A 23,471-nucleotide genomic window follows, 5' to 3' on the forward strand; every position below is an offset into this window, starting at 1 on the left:
ACTGAAGCTTCGTTAGCACCACAGCAAATCCTCCTCTGATTTTAACTTGTTGCTTTTTTCAACTTCAATCAGAGATAGCCAGACTATTTAGTTAATGCTTTCAGAACTCAACACTTACGAAGTATTTATAAGGAGCCCAGTATTTTGCCTGATGCCAGCAAAGAACATAAATACAGATGAGGCTGGGCAGTCTGTGATCCACTGAAACTCATGCCCATGTGGCAGCTGGAGAAAGCTGCAGATTTGGCACCTACAGCCATGACCTGGTTCCCCCTGATTACCTAAAAAGCACAGGAGACTCGGGAAGATTCAGCAGAGCAGCGTGGTCCTAACCACAGATGTTCTCAGTCCTTACTTGCTCTCCTTCCATAAGGAAAAAAGCCTAGTAGATCTGCTTCGTTTTCTGTTGAAGTTCATTATTTCTCTCCTGATACTAATAACATAGAACAGTTGGCCCAGTCCTGCTGTTTCCAACTCAGCAGAAGAATGTTGACATCAGTTTCCCAGATTTTCTCTGAAGGCCAAGGGATCAGTTCTAGCCACAGTGAGCACAGAACATTCTAACCTTGAATTCCAAGGCAGCAAACTACCCAGAATGCTGAATCCCTCCAAATTCCACTCTGCTAGCACAGGGCTTGCTTTACTAAACGCACGAGCATCAATAAGCAGACTCTGACTGCTTCTTTCCCAGCAAGCAAACTGGAACTCCAAGACCTTAGGTCCGTTCTAAGTTCAAGGGACTGAAGAACCTTGAACTTGGCAGGTTCCCAAGACAGGTAGAAATCTGAGGACCTGTGCTCTAAGGCCATCCCTCTTTAACCACTGCACAGACCCCCTTCAAGGATCTGTTCAAAAGTTACTTCTTTACTTCCTTAGCCAAACATGAGCATGTGGGAGGCACTGGGCACCCCTTGGGCGCGTCAGATGGCGTGCCTGTGGTGGGGGCATATGCTTAACAGATCTGTGTGCCAATTAAGTCACTCTAAGTGCTAAATTTCAATCACCGCCATCCCAGGAACGCTGATTAGCGGCAGTGGGGTGGCTGTTTGTTTGAAGACACAGAGTGATGTCGTTGCTTCACCACAGGATGATTTTGCCGGACAGGCCTATAAATCCCCCACCAAGAAAATCAGGGTGTGGGCATCAAGCATTTCGAGGTCATTGCTCTCTTGATACAAGACGGCAGTCAACTAAATAATGACGTTCAGCTGGTCACAAAGTGCATCTCCTGTCCATCTGATGAGGGAACTCATCAGAGCCCCAGAGGAGGAACATTTTAACCCAGCAGGTGAAGGAGTGAAGCCCCTCACACATGCACACCGCAACTGTTTAAGCGATTCGCAGGCAGGCGGGCAGGGAAGTAAAAATCCACTCCCAGACTCTTCTTGCTGGGCTAGCACAACGAGAATGCCAGTGATACACTCAGGCAGTTTGTCAATGCTGCACCAGGAGAGGCGTCCTTTATGACATTTCAAAGCACACCTGCTTGAATCAATCTAATCTTTCTGTTTTCAGAACGAGAGCAAGGAAGAAGGGAGAACTGCTAACCTTTAGTTATGTTTTCAATCGATTATTTGAAATCTCTTTTCCCCTTCTTTCTTTCCTGTCCTGTCCACGGACATTATTTACCACCTTACTCCTGGACAGTGATGTGTCATTATGTTAGGTCTGATGTGCTGTTTGTTTGCTTGTTTTTCTATTCTGGTGAATTAGTAATACTATTTCACAGAATTACCCCTGTTAAAGGACCACAGCCAAAACCACCACAGTTATATGGGAGAGAGAGATAAACGCAACTGTCTGACTATTCTGGTCCTACTGGCTACCTTTCTGTGTATTTTTCAAATCTAAAAAAAAAAAAAATCACTGAAACTTATTAATCAAGTGAAATATTATATGTGTTTAAATAATATAAATGGGCATTTATTTTTATTCATCTGGTAAACAATTCTCATGTATAGATTTAATTCTGAATCTTAGTGCATAGCATTTAAGTGTAAGTCCAATCAATGAGAACAAGGCTGTTTTGATAAATATAGTCACACAAGATGGAATGTCCATGAGCATCTCATTTTCCCCTTATATCTTGTTCTCATTATATAGAAATATATATCTCAAAATATTTCTAATTGAAAACAGTTAGTGGTGACCACATAGTAATAGCTTTTTAAGGTTCCTCTTTAAATCTTAGAATACTTTCTTTAAATCACCATAATCTAAACATTGATGGTTTGACAAACTCAACCTACACATGTCAGGACCTCAGTGCCCAGTTACTTCTGGGACTTTCCACTGTGACGTGTCTGAAGATGCCCCAACCAGTCTAGAAGCTGCTCTCACCACATGTCATCTGTCCTGTTCTTTTGCTGGGGCTCCTTCCTGTCATATCCACTGCTTACACAGCTTCTGGTGGGGGTCAGGGGGCCGGTGGAGGTGGGAGGGAGGGGGAACTTCACTTTATCTACATGTATAAAGAGGATGCTGAGGCCCATCCACCCAGCTACTGTTTTCAAATCATTCATTCCCTGGAGGGTGAGAAGGCACCAGAAACCATGGCAGTCTCTGTGCGGAGATGAATGAGGGTCTTCAATGAAGAGAAGTTTTGTTTGCAGCTTCATCCTCAGCACTGAGTCAAATTTTCACTATCTGAGCTCAACAATTACCCCTTTCCCAAGAGTCTCCCAAAGCTCCTACTGAATAATTCCACCAACTGCAGCCTCTCACCCACCCCTCTGTACATAAGGGTTAAAACCATCACACAGAGAAACCATTACACAAAGAAAATGTAGTACTCCACACAACAGAATATTATTCAACCATAAAAAGAAGGAAATCTTGCCATTTGTGCCAGCATAGATGGAAATGGAGGGCATTTTTTTCTGGTAAAATAAACCAGATAAAGAAAAATAAAATACTGTATCATTTATATGCAGACATACAAACAAAAAATGACTTCACAGAAACAGAATAGAATGGTGGTTGTTGGGGGCTGGGAGAAGGGGGAAATGAAGAGATGTAAGTCAAAGGGTACAAACTTTCAGTTTTTAGTTCTGAGGATCTAAGCACAGCATGATGACTACAGTTGACACAATATTATATACTTGAAAGTTGCTGAGAGTAGATCTTAAGCTTTCTCACCAAAAAAAAAAAAAAAAAAAAAAAAAAAAAAAAAAAGACAGAGAGAGATCTTGACTTTAGCGAGCATGACACAATGTATACGTGTATTAAAATATCTCCTTGTGTACTTTAAAATTATACGATAGAATTAATCACAGAGACAGAGACACTAGTACAGCTGCCCTCAGTATCCACAGAGGATTGGTTCCAGGACCCCCTCAGATACCCAAATCTGTGGATGCTTCAGTCCCTTATATAAAATGCCCTAGTATTTGCAAAAAACCTATGTACATCCTCCTATATACTTTAAATCATCTCTAGATTACTTGTAATACCTAATGCAATGTAAATACTATGTACATAGTCATTACCACCTAACAAGTTCAAGATTTTGTTTTTGGAACATCTTGGGTTTTTTTTTTTCAGACTATTTTGAATAGTGGTTGGTTTAATTCAGGGATGCAGAACCTATGGATACGGAGGGGAGACTGTATGTGGATGACTAATAGGAGCATTCTAGTATAAAATAGCAAAAAACAGTAAAAAAATCTCCTGTTGTATCAAAACTGCATGGCAAGCCTTACATTTAGGTATGGATTAGAATAAATTAAAAGGGTAGCAGGCGAAGTTAATACATCAGATGTCTCCTTCATGCCAAGTATTTAGACACATAACACCTTAGACTGTAAGAGCATCTGTTTTTAATTAACATAAAAATGTAGTTCAGAAATGAAACTCCAAAAATTTAAGGAACCCCTAAAACACCTTCATAGTAACCCAATTCTACACAGTATACTTTGTAAAATGTCTGTAAATTGTTTTTTTCTTAATTGAAGTATACTTGATTTACAATGTTGTGTTAATTTCTGGTGTACGGCATAATGATTCAGCCATACACATATATTTTTTTCATATTATTTTTCATTATGGGCTATTATAAGATATTGAATATAGTTCCCTGTGCTATACCATAGGACCTGTTTTTTCATCTATTTTATAGGTAGTAGTTTGTATCTGTTAATCCCAAACTTCTCATTTATCCCTCCGGCCCACTTTCCTCCCTGGTAACTGTAAGTTTGTTTTCTATGTCTGTGAGTCTGTTTTTGTTTTGTAAATAAGTTCATTTGTCTCCAAGGGTCTATAAATTGATGGTGCGACTGCAGTAAATCAACAATTACTTCACACTCCCCAAGTTGTAGTGTAGGAATTCTCCATTATTTTCCTAAGGAAAGTGCGTAGTATTTTGACCCTTTGCTAACTTAAAGCACGGAAGGTGGATGGAAGGTGGGCTGGGGGGTCAATGTAGTTCCATTCCTTCATCCTCTAAGAAGCAATGTGCATATTCCCCCAGGAGTGGCTTCTCCTAATTCTTTTGCTTAAGAGTAGCAACCTGCTTGGAAGCAGCAGGCTAATGAGAATCTTTCCTGAAGGCAGAGTCTGCCTAGCAAGCTTACTATATTCGTCCTTAACTAAGACTTCAGGGTAGCTCAGGGAGAACTAATGGACACTGAGGGAGACTGGAGTTCCACCAGGACACCTGGCCTGGCCATTGCCTTTAACCTCATCTCACCTTCATCTCTGGGAACGCCTAGAAAAGTAGGACGTGTCTCCTCATTTTTCAATTATTAATGATTTTCATTCTTTTTTTTTTCCTTCTTCTTGCTCTGTGTCTAACTGTGGAAGTGGAATCTAATCGCAGGGGAAACAAAAGTGTAGCCTTGGACTTCTTGACAGTGAGCACTTTGGCTACAAGATCCCAAAGTCTTTTCATTCCTGAGGGTCTATAGTTCCAAATCCTGAATAATGAAGGAGGTGACAGGGGTCCTAGTCTCTAAAACAAGACATTTTCTTTTGTCATGTTTTCAGTCATTAGTGATTCGGGGGAGCCTGGGCAGGTATTTCTGTCCTTGCAATGTGTGGGGAGGCTCTGCAGAACTCAGTCAGGCTGACATTCATAATACCACTCTCCTGAAGTGGGCTTGGATGAGCAATAGCAGAACCACTTTGAAGATGTCATCAAGTTGGTTCAGGGGCTGAAGCTGGCTACCTCCATCCTTCCCCCACCATCCCCAGCTTCTGCAGGCTCCACTGTTTCCTCATCACCTAGTCTCCAATGGCCACCTCTACTGCCCACTGCACCAGCTTGCCCAAGACATTAGGTTGGATGTTTTTAAGTTGTGGATGGGAGTAAATATAGTGACAGAACGTTCTAAGGGTCCTGAAGAGATACAGAACAATCTTCCATGGGGATTGCAGGCTTAAATAAAGTGTAAGAAGGGTGTTCAACAGCCAGACAGTTGTTTTGGTTTTGGTTTTGGTTTTTTCTCTGCCCTCTAGTTTTAGGGAAAAGAAGCAAACTCACAACAGTGGTTTCCCTACACATATGCATGCTCCAGATTGTGTCTTTGGCTCAGAAAGCATGTAGTCAACTTTCCAACTTAAACAGAGGTTCTCATTCTTTGGAGGAGCCATTAATTCTTTAAGAATCTTATCTAATAAAAGCTATGAGCATAAACAATGAATATAATGTCAGTGATTTCACTGATCTCCTGAATCCTAGGGGGGTCATGAATCCAAGAATAGGAACTTCCTATAATTCCCAGAAAATGAGAGCTTTGTTCAAAAGAAAGAACTTTCAGCTCTAAAATTCTTCACATTTAATTCAATAAACATTTATTATGCATTCTTAAGAAGCAGGATAAAAAAAAATACATGCCATGAGGACACAAAGGGAGCATAAGATTCAGTACCAGCTCCTAGAGGCTCACAGTCTGGTGGAGAGGCAGAATTGTACAAAGATGGCTACAAATCAGGAAGAAAAGGGTATGCAGCAGGAGAAAAGTGTTCATATGTTTTTGACAGCAGGAAAGAAAAGTATAATGAGGAACAGGTTCTTACAAAAGGAGGCATTCAACATAAATCCCAAAGGATGTGTATGATGCTGACGGAGTTGAGAGGCTATAGAGATGACATTCTAAGGGAAGGGAGCATGAGGATTGGGGTCCAGAGATGTGAAAGCTCACTGAGCAATAAAAAGAAAGCAAGTCCTCAGGTTTAGCTAAAGCTTAGATATGGGCAGAGACACACAAATATCAAAATAGAGATAAATTTGGCTCTACTATGAAGGGTCTTAATATTAGGATGTGCTTTGCTGAAAAGGACAAAGTCTTTAGAATCAGCAGAAGATCAGATTTTGATTCTTGGTCTAGCAACTATATCCTTCAGAATGTCTTTAGCTTAAAAAACAGAATACTAAATGACTCAGACAATAATGGGCGTATTATCTCAGATAACAGGAGGTCCTGAGTCTATGCCGTCCCAGGACTAGGTTAACCCAATGTCATCAAGGACCCAAGCAAGACACGTATTTTCTCCCTGACAGGACCTGCATTGAGTGCTACTTGCCCTTGTGTCTGCAAGGTGGCTCTAACACTTCTTTGCAGCACATGCAGACACAGCTACTCCCAGCAAAGAAAATAAAGAGCCTCTAGGGTAGATCTGCTTTTGTTTTGCTTTTTCAATTAGAAAGGAAACTCTTTTCCAAAAGCCCTCCCAACAAAATCCCTATAGTCTCAATGACCAGAATTCAGCCATATGCCCACACAGTGGATGCTATAAAAACTGAGAAAATGAGGAGCCAGTATTCTCACTTGGCATTTTCCATGGTAAGAGGTGGGCTCTGCCAACAAAGACCAACTGAGGATGGATTACTACAACCAGTAATATCTGCCTCTGCTTGACCTTGAATAAGTCACTTAAATACAGAACTGAATTTTCTTATTTAAAAAAAAATAAATTTCAGAAAAATAAGGAGACGATGTTATCTTTCTTTTCTATTTCAAAGAGTTGTGTGAAGCAAACACAATAGGAATGGGAAAACTCAGCAAATGTTAAGCTACTATGCATATGTAAAGTAGCTGCTATTATCAATAACACCTAGCATTTCTTGGATGCTTACTCTCTGTGTCTGACAGATTTTATGATTAAGGGCATTCCAAGTAATTATCTGATTTTTTTTTCTGATGAGGAAATTGAGGCACATAGAAGCTATGTAACTTCAATTACTCAGCTAGTAAATGGGGGACAAGTTTACCTCACCTTAGGTACAGACTCTCACTCACTGTGCTTAACTCTCCCCATGGTCTACCGATTAACATGAGTAGAACTGTTCCAGAGCCCAGGCAGCACCCCCGAAGGATTCCTACTTTATGTCCAATTCAAAGTACTGAAGTCTTGTTATCTGTCAGACACAGTTCGGTACCGATCACAAACTCCTCTCTCGCTCTGCCTTCTTCCGGACATTACTGGAGTATTTTACTCCTTATAATAGACAAACTTGAGTTTTAACTTTTTTCTGACTTCAGGTCGACAGCATTTTTAGTCGTCATTTTTAATGTTTTTCTATTTTTAATTTTTGAACCCTGGTGAACCCTTTTTTAGGAGCTGAGCCCTCCCCTTAACTCACTACAGAACCTGGCTGTCCTCAAATCTGGGGTTCCTGATAATGAAAGTACACACATCTAACTGCAAATTTCAACAGGCTGTTTTATAACATCCACATTTTCAGAAGATTTATGTGAACATGTAATTGTGCTCCGTTTGAGTTATCAAAGGGAAGAGAAGTCAATAATTGCTAAACTAGATTAAGAAGCTCCAGAGGGAAGTTGAAAGGTCGGTGTGATGCACACACACTCACAACTATACACAGGCACCTGAAGTCATCAGAGGGAGGTAATCCCAGCACATACAAGCACACTTTGAAATGAAAAATCAGTAGAAAGAGTGGGATGAATTTGGGATGTGGGGCCAGCCAGAAAGCAATTAGCAGGTTTTTGCCTCTGGAAAGTCCTTAATCCCCAAATGACCTGCATGCTTTGTAGAAGCCCACACATAATTGAATGTAATGTTTATTCCTATCATATCCTCTGCATGACAGTGAAATGGTGTGTGTTAAACAGCCACTGGACCCCTCACCATGGGGAACTCAAAAGACAAGACAGTCAACAGGGATGCAGGCAGAAATGGGGCATGCGGATAACCTAACCAACACTAGGCACAGGGAAAACTGTAGCATATGGAAGAGCCCTTATGGAAAGTGCAACATTTTTTAGTGAAATTTGCTATGTCCACCCTCTGAGTCGTTTCCCAGTAGACGTCATTTGTAGCAAATATATAAGGTCACAGCTGGCACAGGAGCTGTGGGCCAATGTCCCAAGAGCTTGCATGTGAGAAAAACTGTAGCTCTCATTGGAGGCAACTCCTATCTCTTCCCCTCTGTCTGCTGAAAGTCAAGTTCTTTCTTGTTAGTAACAAGTAAAGAAATGCTTTTAATAAAAAGCTATTAAACGCTAATCCTAGAGCCAGGTCATATATTTAGCAAACAAATTCAAGCTTGTCAAATCCACCACACCTAAGTTGCTTTTGGATGCAAATCTTGAAAATAGAACCTTTGGTCTTCAACTTGCTCTTCTCTTCCCCAAAATGAGGGATGCTATCAACCTCCCACCCAAACAAAAAGTACTCTCTCCTAAATCTATTAACCTTACAATGCCAAACCGAACAGACTGACTGATGACACTTTATTCCTATTTGTTTTTTCTTTTCTTCTCTTTTTTGAATAATAAAAAAAGAGGATAACTTCCCAAACACGGATTCATATCCAGTGGATAATGGTGACCATTTCATAGGGTTCTTCCTTTATTTAAATTACTCTGCCCTAAGTTATACTCTGTTTTAATCTTCTGCATTATACCAGGAGAAGTAGGGAGATGCTACATTAAATACGTTTTTTCTAGGCAAGAGCCAGATATCAGCACCAATGTGATCCCAGAAGAGTTCCAAGATTAAACGATTGCACAAAATATGAGGAAAATGCATATTCAAGACCAACCCTCTCTACAGAGGGATAGTAAAACAGAAACATTAAAAAGAACCAGAGACCCAAAGGCGAAGCCTGAAGACATGAAAGCAACTGAGGCTAGAGTGTAGGGGAGAGGAGCCAGCAGCTCCGGGGTGGTTTGGGGCGCTACAATGCAAGGAACCCATGGGGACCGTCCCCTGCAAGTCCACTGTTTCACAGTTAAAGAAACAAACCATATATCACATTCTCCTCATCCCTCTCCTCATGCTTAGGAGGGAATGGGGATTATATCCAAACCATCCCCCTTTGAGTTAGTCCCTATTCAAATCAGGCCACCTGTTACTTAGTTACAGAAACACAAATAATGCAGAGAATAATTCAGAGTTGCAAAACAATAAGAACATATTTCTTGCATTATCTTTTCTCTGGAAATCTGGAAAACAAAGAAAGCAAACCTTCCATATGCTTAAGTAAAAGGGGTACAAACCTGAGCTTGGTAGGCAGGAGAGACAGATGATGTGAATGGAGAAATTCCCCTTTACCTTCTCTGAGGCACTGATCTGAGAAAGATAGCTCTCTAAGCTCTCAAACCACTGTCTGTCTGAATTATAGACATTACCTAAACATTCAGACTCTGGCTATGTGAGAATCCACGCACAAGGTGAACACACCATTAAGCAGCAAACAGCCTGTTAATGATGTGGGGACCCTTCTGTTCATATGTGTCCTTATCTTTAGCTTCGACAGAAAGAAATGAAGTAAGTCTTTCCGTTTCCACTTCTCCATCTTGGGTTTTACGCTGTTATTCATGGGTCTGAAGAGGTTAAACCGATTTTTGAAAAGATTAGTTTTCAAGGTGAACACACCACCCAGGAAGCCAATAAATACAGATACGCATATTATGGTCCAAGTGTCAGACAATGAACCTCAAGGAGACACCAGAATAAAGAATGAAAAGAACGTAAGTTTCCAATTTTTTTTGTTTTTATTTTCTCTTCTTATTTACCATCCAGTGCAATGAACAAAAGCAATAAGAGTAACACACTGAAATACTAGAAATAGTTCAAATGAGGGAAGTTCAAACATTTTCCTTTACTAGGGGGAAGTCTTAAGGTGGGCCCAAGAAGGAAGAGAAGTAACTAAACGGTAACAACTGGCATCTCTATCAGCAGGTCTTCTGCCTTCTGAGTGCTGAAGTGTGGTGAGGCACAATTTGCCTAGAAGGAAATTCAAAGCTTAAAAAAGCTGGCTTGAAAGTGAAATTCAAAGAACACCTTGAAATCCCAAGTAAATACATTAATAAATAATAAAGATTTCTGTTGGAGGAAAAATCCTATAGAAGTTAAGTGATTTTTATATATTCCTTGTCATTTAGTCACAGAACAAACGCTTCTGCGTGATTCTAATTCTAAATCCTCTACGATGGCATCTAGATGGCTGGTGGATGGTTATAAAAGAAAAAAAATTGCATTTTGCCACTCATTGAAGAGAAACTTAAGACAAAATTGGGAGGGAGGGACTGGAAAGATCACCTAACTCCAATCACCGCTTTTGACAAATGGTGTAGGTTATACTTTTAGGAGACTCAATATTTTAATAAGGAGCTTCTGAGAGTAAAGAATAATCTCAGCAAACCATATGCTGATTTGGGGCATGAAGCCGGGGTTCCTAGGTACCAAGGACTGTTCTCAGATGGGAGAGCTGGGAGTTCTGGGCTGTGGACTGCAACTGGGAGGACTAGGCAGAGGTTTGGGGAAGATGAAAATCACACAATTTGGGGACCTCACTATCAGAAAAATAATGCAAAATTGTTAATGAGATTTCACAGTGAATATTTAATATAATGACAAATTAGATCACAACAAATTACCAGTGCCTTAAAGATTTGCATGCTTTTCTTTTGAGATATCTTTAAGCAGTTTGGCAGAAATGAGGAAATAGAAATGTTTTCTGATTGCAATCTAGCTTCCACTCTCCATCTAAAACAATCTACAACTCCTCGAAACCCAGCATTCACAGGCACCCGTGCCTATGAAGGCTCTGAATCTGAAGCTTCATTAATTTCACCGTAAATCCACCTTTACGTGGGATTCCACATTAGATGCTTATTAAATCTTCTCAATGGAGCTATCCATTTCAGCAGTCCTGGGCTAAGAATCAGGAGATAGGGACTTACATCTGAGCCCTGCCGCTAACACACTGGGACATTGAGGAAGCCAATGGACATCTCTGGGCTTCAGTTTCCTCCATGGTTACAGTACATGCTTCTAAGATCTCTTCCCACTATAACACCATTCCATACCAAATATCTCAGTCCACTCTATCTTCAATGTCACCAGGCTTAATATATGCTATTGTCATTGCTCAAGCTCTCAAGCTCTGAGACTTCCTTGATCCCATCCCTCTCAAGTCTCCCCAGACCTAGTGAGTCATTAAGTACTATAAACCTCTCCCATCTAACCTCACATCAACCTGGTTTGGTCTAGTGCAATGCCTCTGACAGCTCTGCCAGCATCTCACCTTGCTTCTCACAAGCCACCTTCTGTGATGCTACCATTATAATCTTTTTTAAAAAAATAGCAATCTCCTCATCTTTCCCCACTCTTAAAACATTTCTCTGGCCTCCCATTGATCTTAAAGTTTAAATTTCATAATATGATCTACAAAGCCAAGTATGAAATGGTTCCTACACTCACATTCAAATCAACATCATACCAATGCCCCTTTCCCTCTCACACGTGGACTGAGACACAACATTCTCCTGTTGACCTAAAGAACTTCAGTATCTGTTGATGGTCTGACTGGCTGTAGTTATATTGGTGATTGAATTTTCCAGGCATAAACAGCATATTCCAGTTACATGAGCAATTACTACAGCAAGCCTCTAGAACAGAGTGGGGTCAAAAATCCTGAGTAACTGCAACCCAATAGCACTGCCATTTCATGAAATTCCAGTTTTAAGAATGACAATCCGAACACTTTGGATTTCCTCTTAGGAGTCTGGGCTGCTTAAAGGATTACTTGCTACTGATAATTCAACGCTGTGGGTCTCTTTGGGGAGGGCTGAGTAGTTGTAAAACATGTCTGTGATCCAGCCTAAAGGTTTATTGATTTTTCTGTCCTTTCATTAAGAAGTGTTAGCTTTGACGCACAGATCTGTGAGATCCCTGAAGCTTGGCGAGGTCACTGGAGACACCCACTTCCCATTTTGTGAGCTTCTATCTAAGCACAGACAGCCCTGGGTAGGCGCAAGCACATCAGGGTGCAGACCTGCAACCCAAGTCTGCACACCAGGTCTTTCAACAGTCTCCTGTGAGCCCTTCCAGACTGCTTCTCTGTACAATGCGGACAAAGCCAGACAAAGTCTGTGTGGGTGGCAGGGTGCAGGCCTACAGGTAGAAGAGGAGAGGGCTGGATTGTGGCTACACAGTCAATTTTAATTTCTTATGTGACCTTAGTCAATTTGTTTGATTATTTTCCCTTTCCTATTGATAAAATTAGAATTCCCTTTTCTAACTGAATAATCATCATCAGTTTATTGAGCACTTGAAACAATTTTTGTCATTCTGCTAAGCATTTTGAATAACATAATCTATACACTTCTTGCACTATCCTATGCAGCCAGTACTTTTTGTTTGTTTTTCTTTTCATGGTCTATTTTCAGATAGTAGATTAGAGAGTTTAAGAAATTTGCCTAACATCAGTTAGCACATAAATAGGAAAGTTGGGATTTAAACCCAAATAAACGGAGACCAGAGCTCAGGTGCTTAACCACCATACCGCATGGCCCTGTTAGAGAGGGAAAGAGGAGAGCTTTAAAGGGTTTGGAAGATCTTACTTCTTGCTTTCAGTTAGCCTGAGGCTAAGCTCTACAGCCTGCCTGTCTTTGTTATGTTATCTACCATCTATCTATCATCCAGCCAATTGTTTTTCTAGGCACTGACCACAATGTGTATTTGTTCCTCTAAGTGCCATTGAGAATGCAAAAAGAGGAAACAGATACCCGCCCTTAGTACACATTACTGCTGGGGAGAGACTTGACTCGCAGAGCTGCCAGGTCAGAACTGAATGCTTTGGAAACCTAAGTACTCTGGGAATAAAGAGAAAGGAGCAGCCCCAGCTAGATGTAAATGGGACCCTTCCAAGCTCTTACAACAAGCCGGTGCTTTACACACATGGTACATCATGTAACTCGCTCTACCATCCCAGGGAGATGATTTTTGTTATTCTCAATAGAGGATGGGATGGGCTAGGGTTTGGGTCACACATATTTAAGCCTAGATCTTTTTGGCTTCTGATCTGGAGCTGGGGACTTGAGGGATGGGCTGAGTTAGCTGTTCCACCATCCTAAGTGGAGGGGTCATCTTTGTGTCTCACACCCAGAGACCTCTTTATCCCACAGGCCAGAGAGCTACATCTATCCTTGCCCACCAGCAGGGATAAAACACGGAGAGCTCACGCTCAGAAAAGAGCAGAGATGACACAACATTGTAAAATGACTACAATTCAATAAAAAAAAATGTAAAAAAAAAAATGCACTCATCCCTAATTAAAAAAAAAAAAAAAAAAGAGGAGAGAGGCTTCCCCAAAACCTATAACAAGACCATCACCCATCTGCTCCTCTGCTAACGAAGGGCTTCATCAAGCCAAAGTCGCTCAAGGGTCCCTCACACCAGTGCAGGAAATGAGGCTTCAGTAAAGCAGGATAAGAAAGGCTGGAAACAAAAGACACCTCTGTTCCACGTGGGAAATTAGTTGCAAAAATGGATAAGTATGTCTCTGCTGATTTTCTTACCTTTTAACCCTTTAATCCTAAACCAAGACACGAGTGAAACTGGGAAATCCAACACCCAGGGCGCTCTAGGAAATGCAGATCTCCCAGGAGAGAACCAGATTCCTGGCCTTGTGATGGGGTTGGGCCATTGCCAAGGGTTCTCTGCAGAGAAAAGAAGCTATACTGTTCCCGATATTGAACAGGAATGCAGGGGTCACTGGGCCCCTTCAGCGGGTTCAGCAAGTGACTCAGAGCCATGGGGGAAGGGAAACACCTCAGCCAGAACTTTCTTGCTGGCTGCTATACGAGGTGGTAGGAAAAAAGAGATCTATTTCCTTGAAAATGGAACCTCTTCTTTAGATTTCCTCCTATTTTTTCTTTCCTTTAAACTGTCCAAGATTAATGTGGCAAAAATAAAATGCCCCACAGGCTGCTTATTTTGACGCTTACTCCAGCACATAAAAGTGAAGAATTAGCATGTCATGAATAATTTATTTAGCGCTTTACTGTTGTTTTAAACAAATCACTTCCATGAAAGCAATGTGTATTCAAGCAATAAATCACTGTTTAGCACTCTGTCGCCAGGAAAAGATACCACTTGCCAGAATTGAATGGCAGTGCCTGGCAGGAGGCAGGCACTGTACAGATAAAGGTGATATCCATGCACAAGGGAATTTTGTCTGGATCTGGAGGAGGCTAGGTTTGAGATTCAGTAAAGATACCCTTTTTTTTCATTCACAAGGTTTAAATGAGCACCTACTTGAGCTAATCTATTAGCAAGTGACTCAACAGCTGTGCTGTTACCAAATCTCTCTGCATACGACTGGCCCGGGGTAATTTAGGATGACATCATAGCTATTATTATTTTACTATTGTGATGACTTTGGGCCAAGCTAAGTGTCCTGGATACAACATTGAAACAAAACAATGAGTTCTATGCCTTTGAGTAGATCACTATCCTCTGAAGTGAGGATATATAAAGTGGCTTCTGACCACTTTATTCAAGGTTGTATCGTACAAAATGCTATGAAGACTTGTCTAGTAGGAAGATGGGGAGCTGGAAAGACTTCATAGACCTGGTGTCATTGTATCCAGACCTTGGTTTACCCAAGAGGCCAGAAAAAGGGGAAGAATATTCACTCTAGAAGTCTGCATGGGACCAGAGGAATGCACGTGTGGTGTCCATGGGATACATGGGTGGAGAGGTGTATGTGTACGTGGTACAGCCCAGTACTCAGCGAGGGTGAAGGAAATGAGAAAGGAGGCAGGAAGAGAGGTTTCAAGGCAGTTGAGCAGGGGTGCAGGATGACCTCTGTGGGCCCTGGACACTGCCTCCCAGATACAGTGGCCCTAGGGACCAGAAACTGAAACCAGTGTCCGTCTGTAAGGCAAGGTTGTTGATGCTATTCTTCCGCAGCTGTGCTGTTACCAAATCTCTCTGCATTGGAACACAGCCTGGGAAACTGGCTCCCGTCAAAGGACAGAATGACCCTGGCATTCTTACAGTCAAACCAGAGGCAGAACCCCTTTACCATCCCAGCTTTATGAAGTTCTCAGAATGAAATCATAATCCTCGTTTTAGCTGGAAAAAGAAAAACAGTTCCCACAGGGCTAAATTAGCTCAGATTACACATTCTGTAATGTCTTTCTTTTTTCTTTCTTAAAAGCCAGTATCATACATATAATCATACACATAACCTGAGGTATGACACTCAGAGCTGTGATGCCCACAGGTCTCCATCACTCCTGGCAACTTGTGACACTTAGTACAGGCCGAGGGTTCCTGTCACTTACACACACCACATGGTGTTTACCCATCTGAAGGTAGATCAAAATCCTTCTATCCTATCAATGGCATCCAAGGTTTCTGAATTATCTCACTTCCCTCTGGCTTAAATAATGATAATTAAAAGCATGTCATCCTCAAGTTTACAGAACGAATATTTCCCATCCCTACTTTATGTAGTTTAAGAAAGAATGAACTTTCAGCTTCCTTTAGATAGTTTCAACTCTGCCAAAAATGTGCTGAATGCTGAAAACAACATTCCTGGCTAAGAGAGTGAAGGTGACAGGCACTGAGAAATGTCATGAATTTGATACTTCTCATCACCTTAATGACATTTGCTGCTTTAAAAAAAAAAAAAAAACTATCTAGGCATCAGCATTTTATCAAGCTCAGAGAAAACTCAAAATATTGTTGGCTACCAGCCAGCCAGAAACACTTCACTCTCAGGAAGAAATTAATCAATGGACAACTCTCTATTGAATGTTGACTATGTTCAAGGCAGAGCAGGTAGACCCCATGGGAGGCAAAGAGACACATAAAATGTAATTTCTGCCACCCAGGAATTTACAAACTAGGTAGAATCTGATTGTCACTCTCTTGTTCAGAAACACTCAGGGCCCCCTTGTCTCAAATGGATTAACTCCCTATTCTTCACCAAGACATCCAAGGTCCATTCTAGATAGCACATAACCTCTTTTCTAATTTTTATCTGTTGCCTCTTCTCCTTGCAATGCTATAATCCTGACCTTGCTATTCTTTGAACCACTATGAATTTTCAGCCCTCTGGGGCTTTCTCAATTTCCAAAACCCACCTAAAATGTCACCTCCTCCATGAAGCCATCCCATACTCTTTGAGCAGAGTTTGTTGCTTCATCTGTGCTCCTTTAGTACTGTATGTTTCTACTGTAGCTAAACACATCATTTTTTGTTATTTGTATACCTGTCTCTTTCATTAGACTGTAATCTGGTTGTTGAATTTTTCCAATATAATTTCTCATGCTAGGATAGGGTCTGATATAAAAGAACCTCAGTACATGGTCAATGAATAGCAGCTCAATGTACAGACACATATGTTTAAAAATACAAGTCAGTTTGGGACAAATGAAATTATTTGTATGTGCAAGCCTACTGCCATCCTTGAATCATAGTATGTTCTCAATAATAATTAGCTTAATTACAAGCATACACGTGCACTGAAATCATAGTTCAAAGAGTGATGGGCTACAAATTATACTGCAGAATGGCTGCAGCTCATCCTTGAAAATTGTATTAGGGCAAGCATGGTGTGTCTGTCTGTGGATCATCATTTTAAATCTGCCTAATCAGAGATCAAGCGATATTAACAAATACAGCTGGAAAGAAAGACTAGGGTAATTTTTGACCCTAACCTCTAACGCCAGGTTGAGGAATCTTGAGAAGTCTCTGTGTGCATGTGTTTAAATAAGGAAAGCAAGTAAAGATTTTGAACACACAGGTGATTCACACAATATTGAAGATACAAAGTTAAATTTGACATCTGTATAAGAAATGGATTAGCAGGCACCATCAAACTTTCTCTTAAAGAACAAGATCATAAATATTTTAGGTTTGTGGGCCACAAAATCTTTGTGGCAACTACTCAATGTCACAGTTGTATCATGAAATGTTATCATAGACAGTATGACTATAAAGGGGCATGGCTGGGTTCCCAAAATTCTTTATTTACAAAAAAAACAAACAAGCAAAAAACAAAACAAAACAAAACAAAACAAAACAAAACAAACAAGCAACAGGCTAAATTTGGCCTCCAGGCTGTAGTTTGCCACTCCCAGATTAAAGCAATAAGTAGCTGAACATTAAGAAGATATTTAAGAGTCTATTTAAATGTACTGGTGTAAAATTTTGGAGGTTTGTACTAGGGTGGCAGGAGTAGAAATGGAAAGAAAAGAACAAAAGGGAGAGAAATTACAGGGGCAAAAAAGAGGTCCTAACTAACTAGAGACTGTAGAGAAAATGAGGAAGAATCTAAGATAACTTGTTGCGGTTTTGAAAAAAGAGGAGGAGAACAGAAGCATCATGAATAGGACAAGGTCTTCATTGTTCAGCTATCTGGGAAAAAACTCTCCTAAAAAGGCTGGAAGAATGCACTTTGAAAAGATGCACGTGTGGAAATGGAAAACTGGAGTTAATCAAAGAATTCTAGGGAATTTTGGTGCTGGGGGCACTTAAGAGATTCTTTAGTCCAAATCTGTCATTTTATAATATAGCAGGGTGAGTAGTGTTTAAATCACAGACCAGCAGATGACTGTCAAACCACGGCAGCCCCAAGACATGTTTTGTTTGTCCTACACAATCTTGGCCTTCAACATGTGTTAAAAAACAAAAAACAGAGAGGATCAATTGCCAGCATTTCAAAATCAGGAGTTTAAATACCAAGCTGGAATTCTTGCTTCTCTTGAAAAAAAAAAAATTAGACGATTTGGCAATAGTCAGATTACATTCCCACCCAGCAAAATCAGCTGGAAGGAGGCAGCAGTCGCTCCTGCTTACAGGATATGGGCTCTCCATCCACTGGAGCTAACTCCATGCCATCACTCACTGACAGCCCGGGTGTGGCCCTAGCAGGCTTCTGAGTTTGTGAGCCTTGATTCCAATGTCTGGGCTCTGGAATCAGATCAACAGGATGGTATCCTGGCTGTCACCATCCTGTGAGTGGCAACTTACCTTCTGTAAATTCCTCCATCTGGAGGGGTAGAATGACATCAGCGCCTATCTCACAGGATTATTACGGGGATTAATTAAGATACTATACATATAGTACTGGCACAAAGTAGTCCCTCAAATGTTAAATATCGTGATTATTATCATTAAGGGGAACCGAAGCCCTGGGAAGTTACATGAATTGCCCACGTCCACATTGTCACTTGCTGGCAGAACCAGTAATAGAACTCATTCCTCCTGACTCCAGTGTGATGTGCAATACTTTGAGTGTAGTCCAACAGAAATGCAATGGGGATGCTTGAAAAACCTAACAAAGGCATGTCCTGAACCAAAAAGAGAAAGAAAAAAGAACAAGACATAATGATGGGCTAATATGTCAGACCACTTCCAGGTGTTATACACAAACGTAGCCTATTAGAACAAACATATAATGGTCGTGTCTGTGAATGACTTATTTGCCAAAGTCACATCAAGGAATTCTAAACATTCATTCTACCATTTGCGACAGAGAGTAAAAACCAAACCATATCTCAAATCAAAGTTCAGTGACTTTTAGTTGCACCCTATCCTGAAGAACAAGTGTAGGCAGAATGATGGGCAAAAATACCCTGGAGCGACTCTGTCCTGTTTATGAATTCTAAGTCCCTGTCTGTTTCAAAAGTGGACAAAAAATGCCAAGTCAACCACCTTCAGCTAATTAGTTCTTTCTATTTGGTGACTGTAAATCAATGACAATCAAACTTCTAATACTTTCACCCTGGCTGAGAAGTTTTCTGCCACTCACCATCCATCACATCTGCCTCTCAGTGGCCTTGCTGAGCTCTGTCTAAATAGTACCTAGTTCTCTGGGTACAGGCATTCCCTCGTTTTTGTAGCCTACACGAAAATATGCTGGTGGCAGCTGTTTGTAATAAGCTGACGGCTCTGTGAGACCAATTGTAATGCAAAGGTCATATTTTCTAAGCTGTGTATAGATTGCAGTTTGTAAGGTTGTAATGTCGCATGCTGTCAATAACTCAAGGTGGAGAATTACAACTGCTAATAGGTCATCAAGTCTTCCTTCTCCTTCCACACTCATTCCCTCAAGAGCTTTAATGTATTTCATTTAAGCCTGATTTCTTGAACTTTGAACTAAAGGTTTCATTTGTTTATGAAGAAGGAAAAAAAAAACAGGATGGTACATCGTAACTAATTTTTTAGCAAGTATCAAGAAATTTGAACCAATCAAGTCCACAGTTCAGACAGAAGAGATTCATAGACTATTTTGCAGGAACCTGGTGATCTAGAAAAAGTGTTTCTGTTGTCAGTAGACATGAGGCTTAATATCCATTCCTGCCACGCCTCTAATTAAGCAAAAAAGAAAGGAAGGAAGGAAGGAAGGAAATAAATAAATAGGTGTCAAAAGTTGCTGAAACTCACTACATACTGGAAGCTCAAGGAGTTTTTGTAAGAACACATTTGCTGCAATTCTGTGCTTCTACAAATCTGTCCAAATGCTTTACTTGGGAGAACAATTTAATTTAAATTCTAGTGAAATTGGGGATGCTGAACTTGCTACACCTGGGTTTAAGGGTAGGTTATAAACTCCTCTGAGTATCTGATGACAGCTGGGGACACCATCTATGCCACTGCTAACGAACAAGGGCTGTAAACAAAGTCCTGGGACAACCTTGGGAAGCTCATTTATTTAATTCTGGGTAAAGAACTTTGGTTATAGAGATGCAGTTGATCCTTCTCATACAACTAGTGTGCTTTCAAGACAGGCAGAGGATAGAGGCAGATGCTGTAATCACTTCTCCTAGGTACTTATAATCTCAGAGGATTCAAAAGAATAATTGATTTTTCATCTTTGCGAAATTTTCCCTGTCTCTAACTTCCGACTGAAGCACATAAAAAAATGGCAGTGCTCAGAAAAATAACCAGTTATCCAAAGAGAAGACAGGTAGGACAGGGCTCCTCATCACTGTACCAGGGGGCACTTAACAGACTATTTGCTTTGTTGTTTGTTCTTCCTGTCACTTCCTTCCCTGTAAATGCGCTCCCAACTTTATGATTCTTTTGCATCCCTTTGGTGTAAAACGCTCGCGGATCTCCTGTGAGAACCTCAGAAAAGACTATCAGCACCAAACATTCACTGAGGGTACCCGAGTTTCTGATCTCAAGACCCATTCAAATCTGGGGCTTCCATCATTTGTGCAGAGTTTCAAATCCCAGGTCACCAAGAATCAGACATCAATACATTAGCCAAAGTATGGTAATTAGTTATGCAAGGATTTTGGTACCTGGAAGTGGTCAGGTATAATTAAGAGTTAGGACACAGTTTTGGATTAGATTGTGTGTAAGAGGCTGAATTGGATTTTTTAACCACAGGAAAGGTCATTACTAAAATCTGATCAAAGAAAATACACTCTTTAGACTCAATCACATAATGCTTATAATTCTTGTGGTGCTAACTTACAAGAATAATATAAATACATGTTAATATACATAAAACACTAGAGCGCTACATATAACTAGAGCTAAATAAATATTTATATAAGAAATTAAAACAAAATTGTGCTTCTGCCTTCCGAGGTAAGGATCATGCTTTTTAACATACTATATACTCATTAGCCAAGATAGCTAGGCTTGGAATTTCACAGTTAGTCAGTCCACGAAATGTGGAAATGTAAACACAGAACTGTGCCCATTTTCCAGGATAAGAAAACAAATTTAGATTTAAGGAAGGGAGGTGTACTTCTCTTTCATCAGATGATTACCATTTTCAGAAATCTATCTGCTCAACAGTTAAGAAAAATCTCTCTTCAAGGTACTCAGCTAAGACAAGATCTCTGTTGCCTTTTGTTTCTTCTGGATTTGATTTTGCTCTTGGTTCCATAAAGTGATAAGTATTATAGGTAAAAGATATAACCAGGGCAATTAAGTATTCTAGAAAAGAAAAAGGCCTGGTTGTAAGCTTACTAGAACTGCATTTTAATATTATTGCAATATTATCAGAGTTTGGTTAAAATTTACCCATTAATATGTTGCTTCCCCTAGTGTTAATTTTTTTAAGGATAGGAATTAACCAAATAAAGAATATGTGATTAGCCCTGAAGGCAGACAATGGAGAGTTCTTTGGTGTCAGAGACCGTATCATACTCATCTCACATCACAGGTGCCTAGCATCCTGGCACGGAAATGAATGAATGGTCAAATGAATGAAACATCAAAGGTGCTAGAAAAGGATATTCAAACTAGTGCTAGCCTTTAATATTTACTTTGGCAACAATATACAATTCATTGCCTCACTAACTCAGAATAATTATATATACAATCACATTCTTATGTAATCTATCTTATAGGAAGTGGATAATCCAATGTATAGGGTTCTGAAAATCAGAGACAGTGGCTCTTTTTTTTTTTTCCCATGAGCCAATGGGGACCCCAACAAAACAGCACTGCTTTTTTTTCCTGTGATGTAATAACTGAATGTGGTTGACCATTCAAGTAAAATGTATCCTGCTTTCCAAGGATTTATTTGCCTTTTATCAATACTAGAGTTCCCATAAGCAACAGTGCTCATTGTCTTTGAAACAGATTATGACCATATTAATAGCCATTCTCATAAATAATAACTCCTGGTAAATACTTATTTAAGTTCACACAGTGTGCGCTGCCATCTTTGTGTGTGCCTTTATCACAAAGTTCTGAATTGAAGAAATTAATACAACACAGCAGCAATAACAATATAGAAGCCAAAATTACTAAGCAGCAGCAATTGTGAGGAGTTTTCCAGTAGGGGAACCAAAGGCATAATTCTTGTTGCCATCAACTTGTCCAAGGCCCTGATGGCAATTTGTGAAGGGTACATCTAACTTGGTGTTCATAAGTAGAATTCAAGTTCATAAGAAAACTGGCAATTTTTTCAAGAACTATTGTTAAGAAATTTTAATGCAAAATCTAATGACTTTTTACCAATTTCTGGGTTAATGGAAATTACCAAGGTACTTTATATAACAGAAGAACTGGAGTGTACTAAGGGGCCCCGTATTTAAACAGACTTATCTATCCTACTTGGTATTTGCTGAGCTCCTTAGATATTTAGATTTTTAAATCAAATTGGGAAATTTTTTATTATACATACATACATAAAAATAAAAACATGAATATAAATATTATATATATATATAATGTATAAATAAAATATATGGACACTGTTGGAGTATGGCCATTTCACTAGACTCATGTTCCATCCTCTCAGTGTAATACAGAGAACATGGGAAGCCATCAATCTGCCATTTCTTTCCATGCCCAGTGAATTTCCTGCATTGTGTCCAATTAAGCCATCGAAAGAAGCAACTGGAAGGACAGAAGTGGACTCTACTTCACATGTCAACTTTGAGGAGCATTTTTATTCTATAAAATGTGAGTCACACCACACCCACGTTCACACAGGGCAAAAGGATCTATTTATCTACTCCCAAGACCTAAAGTACTGGTGTGTTTTAAATTGTTGTTTTTTGAGAGGTACCAGAGGAAGGGCAGTACCCACATCTCAACTGACAAAGATGGCAGGTGAAAAATATATTATCTCTGCTTACCTCTGGCTAAGGGAAGGCTGCTTAGTATAACCTGGAACTAGAGGGTTGAGAATTATGCCAGTCCCTCAGCTCGACTTTTCAGCATCCAAGAAAATCTTTCTGCTTCTAGAGAGAAATCCATCATTTCCAGGGAGTCACTGGATTGAAAACTGGGTAATCATTTAATTATTATTATTATTATTTTTTAGAATTTTCTGCAAGAGGACATCATTTTAAGAATAAGGAAGGGAAGATCCTAGGAAGATTTTGACTGCTTTTCCAGAATTATACATTTGCATGATCCCTGGGTATCAGTAGAGTTGAAAAAAAAAAAAAGAAGCTTAATATTTAGCACTCATCTAGCAGTATAAATGCTTGCAATGCTGTACAATAAATAAAATCAGGTCTCAAAATGTGCTTTTTTAACACAATTGTAACACTGAAATATCTTTAGACTTTGTAATAACCTCTCAGGGGAAAGAGCCAGAAGTCCCATAATGTAAACCCGTAGTATACTGAGCAAGGAGGAGGAGACTATTCTATAAAATACAATCTTGTAGTGAGGAGACAAGGATCAAACATCCCTAAGAGGGGCTTTCTTTCTCTAATTTAAACGATGTTAGAATATTGCAAATGCCTTCCCTAAAACCCCCCTTCAGGCTATCTGTCTCC

The 23,471-nt window shown here is 40.0% G+C and overlaps 1 protein-coding gene across 4 annotated transcripts in view; it reads right to left on the reverse strand.

Annotated features, from left to right (window-relative positions):
- The window catches only part of SORCS1 (sortilin related VPS10 domain containing receptor 1), a 468,685-nt gene that overhangs the window by 295,369 nt on the left and 149,845 nt on the right, over window positions 1–23,471 (reverse strand). The gene's annotated exons all lie outside the window — the stretch shown is intronic.

The sequence above is a fragment of the Camelus dromedarius genome, chromosome 8 (assembly GCF_036321535.1).
Source record: "Camelus dromedarius isolate mCamDro1 chromosome 8, mCamDro1.pat, whole genome shotgun sequence".
NCBI classification, from domain to species: domain Eukaryota; kingdom Metazoa; phylum Chordata; class Mammalia; order Artiodactyla; family Camelidae; genus Camelus; species Camelus dromedarius.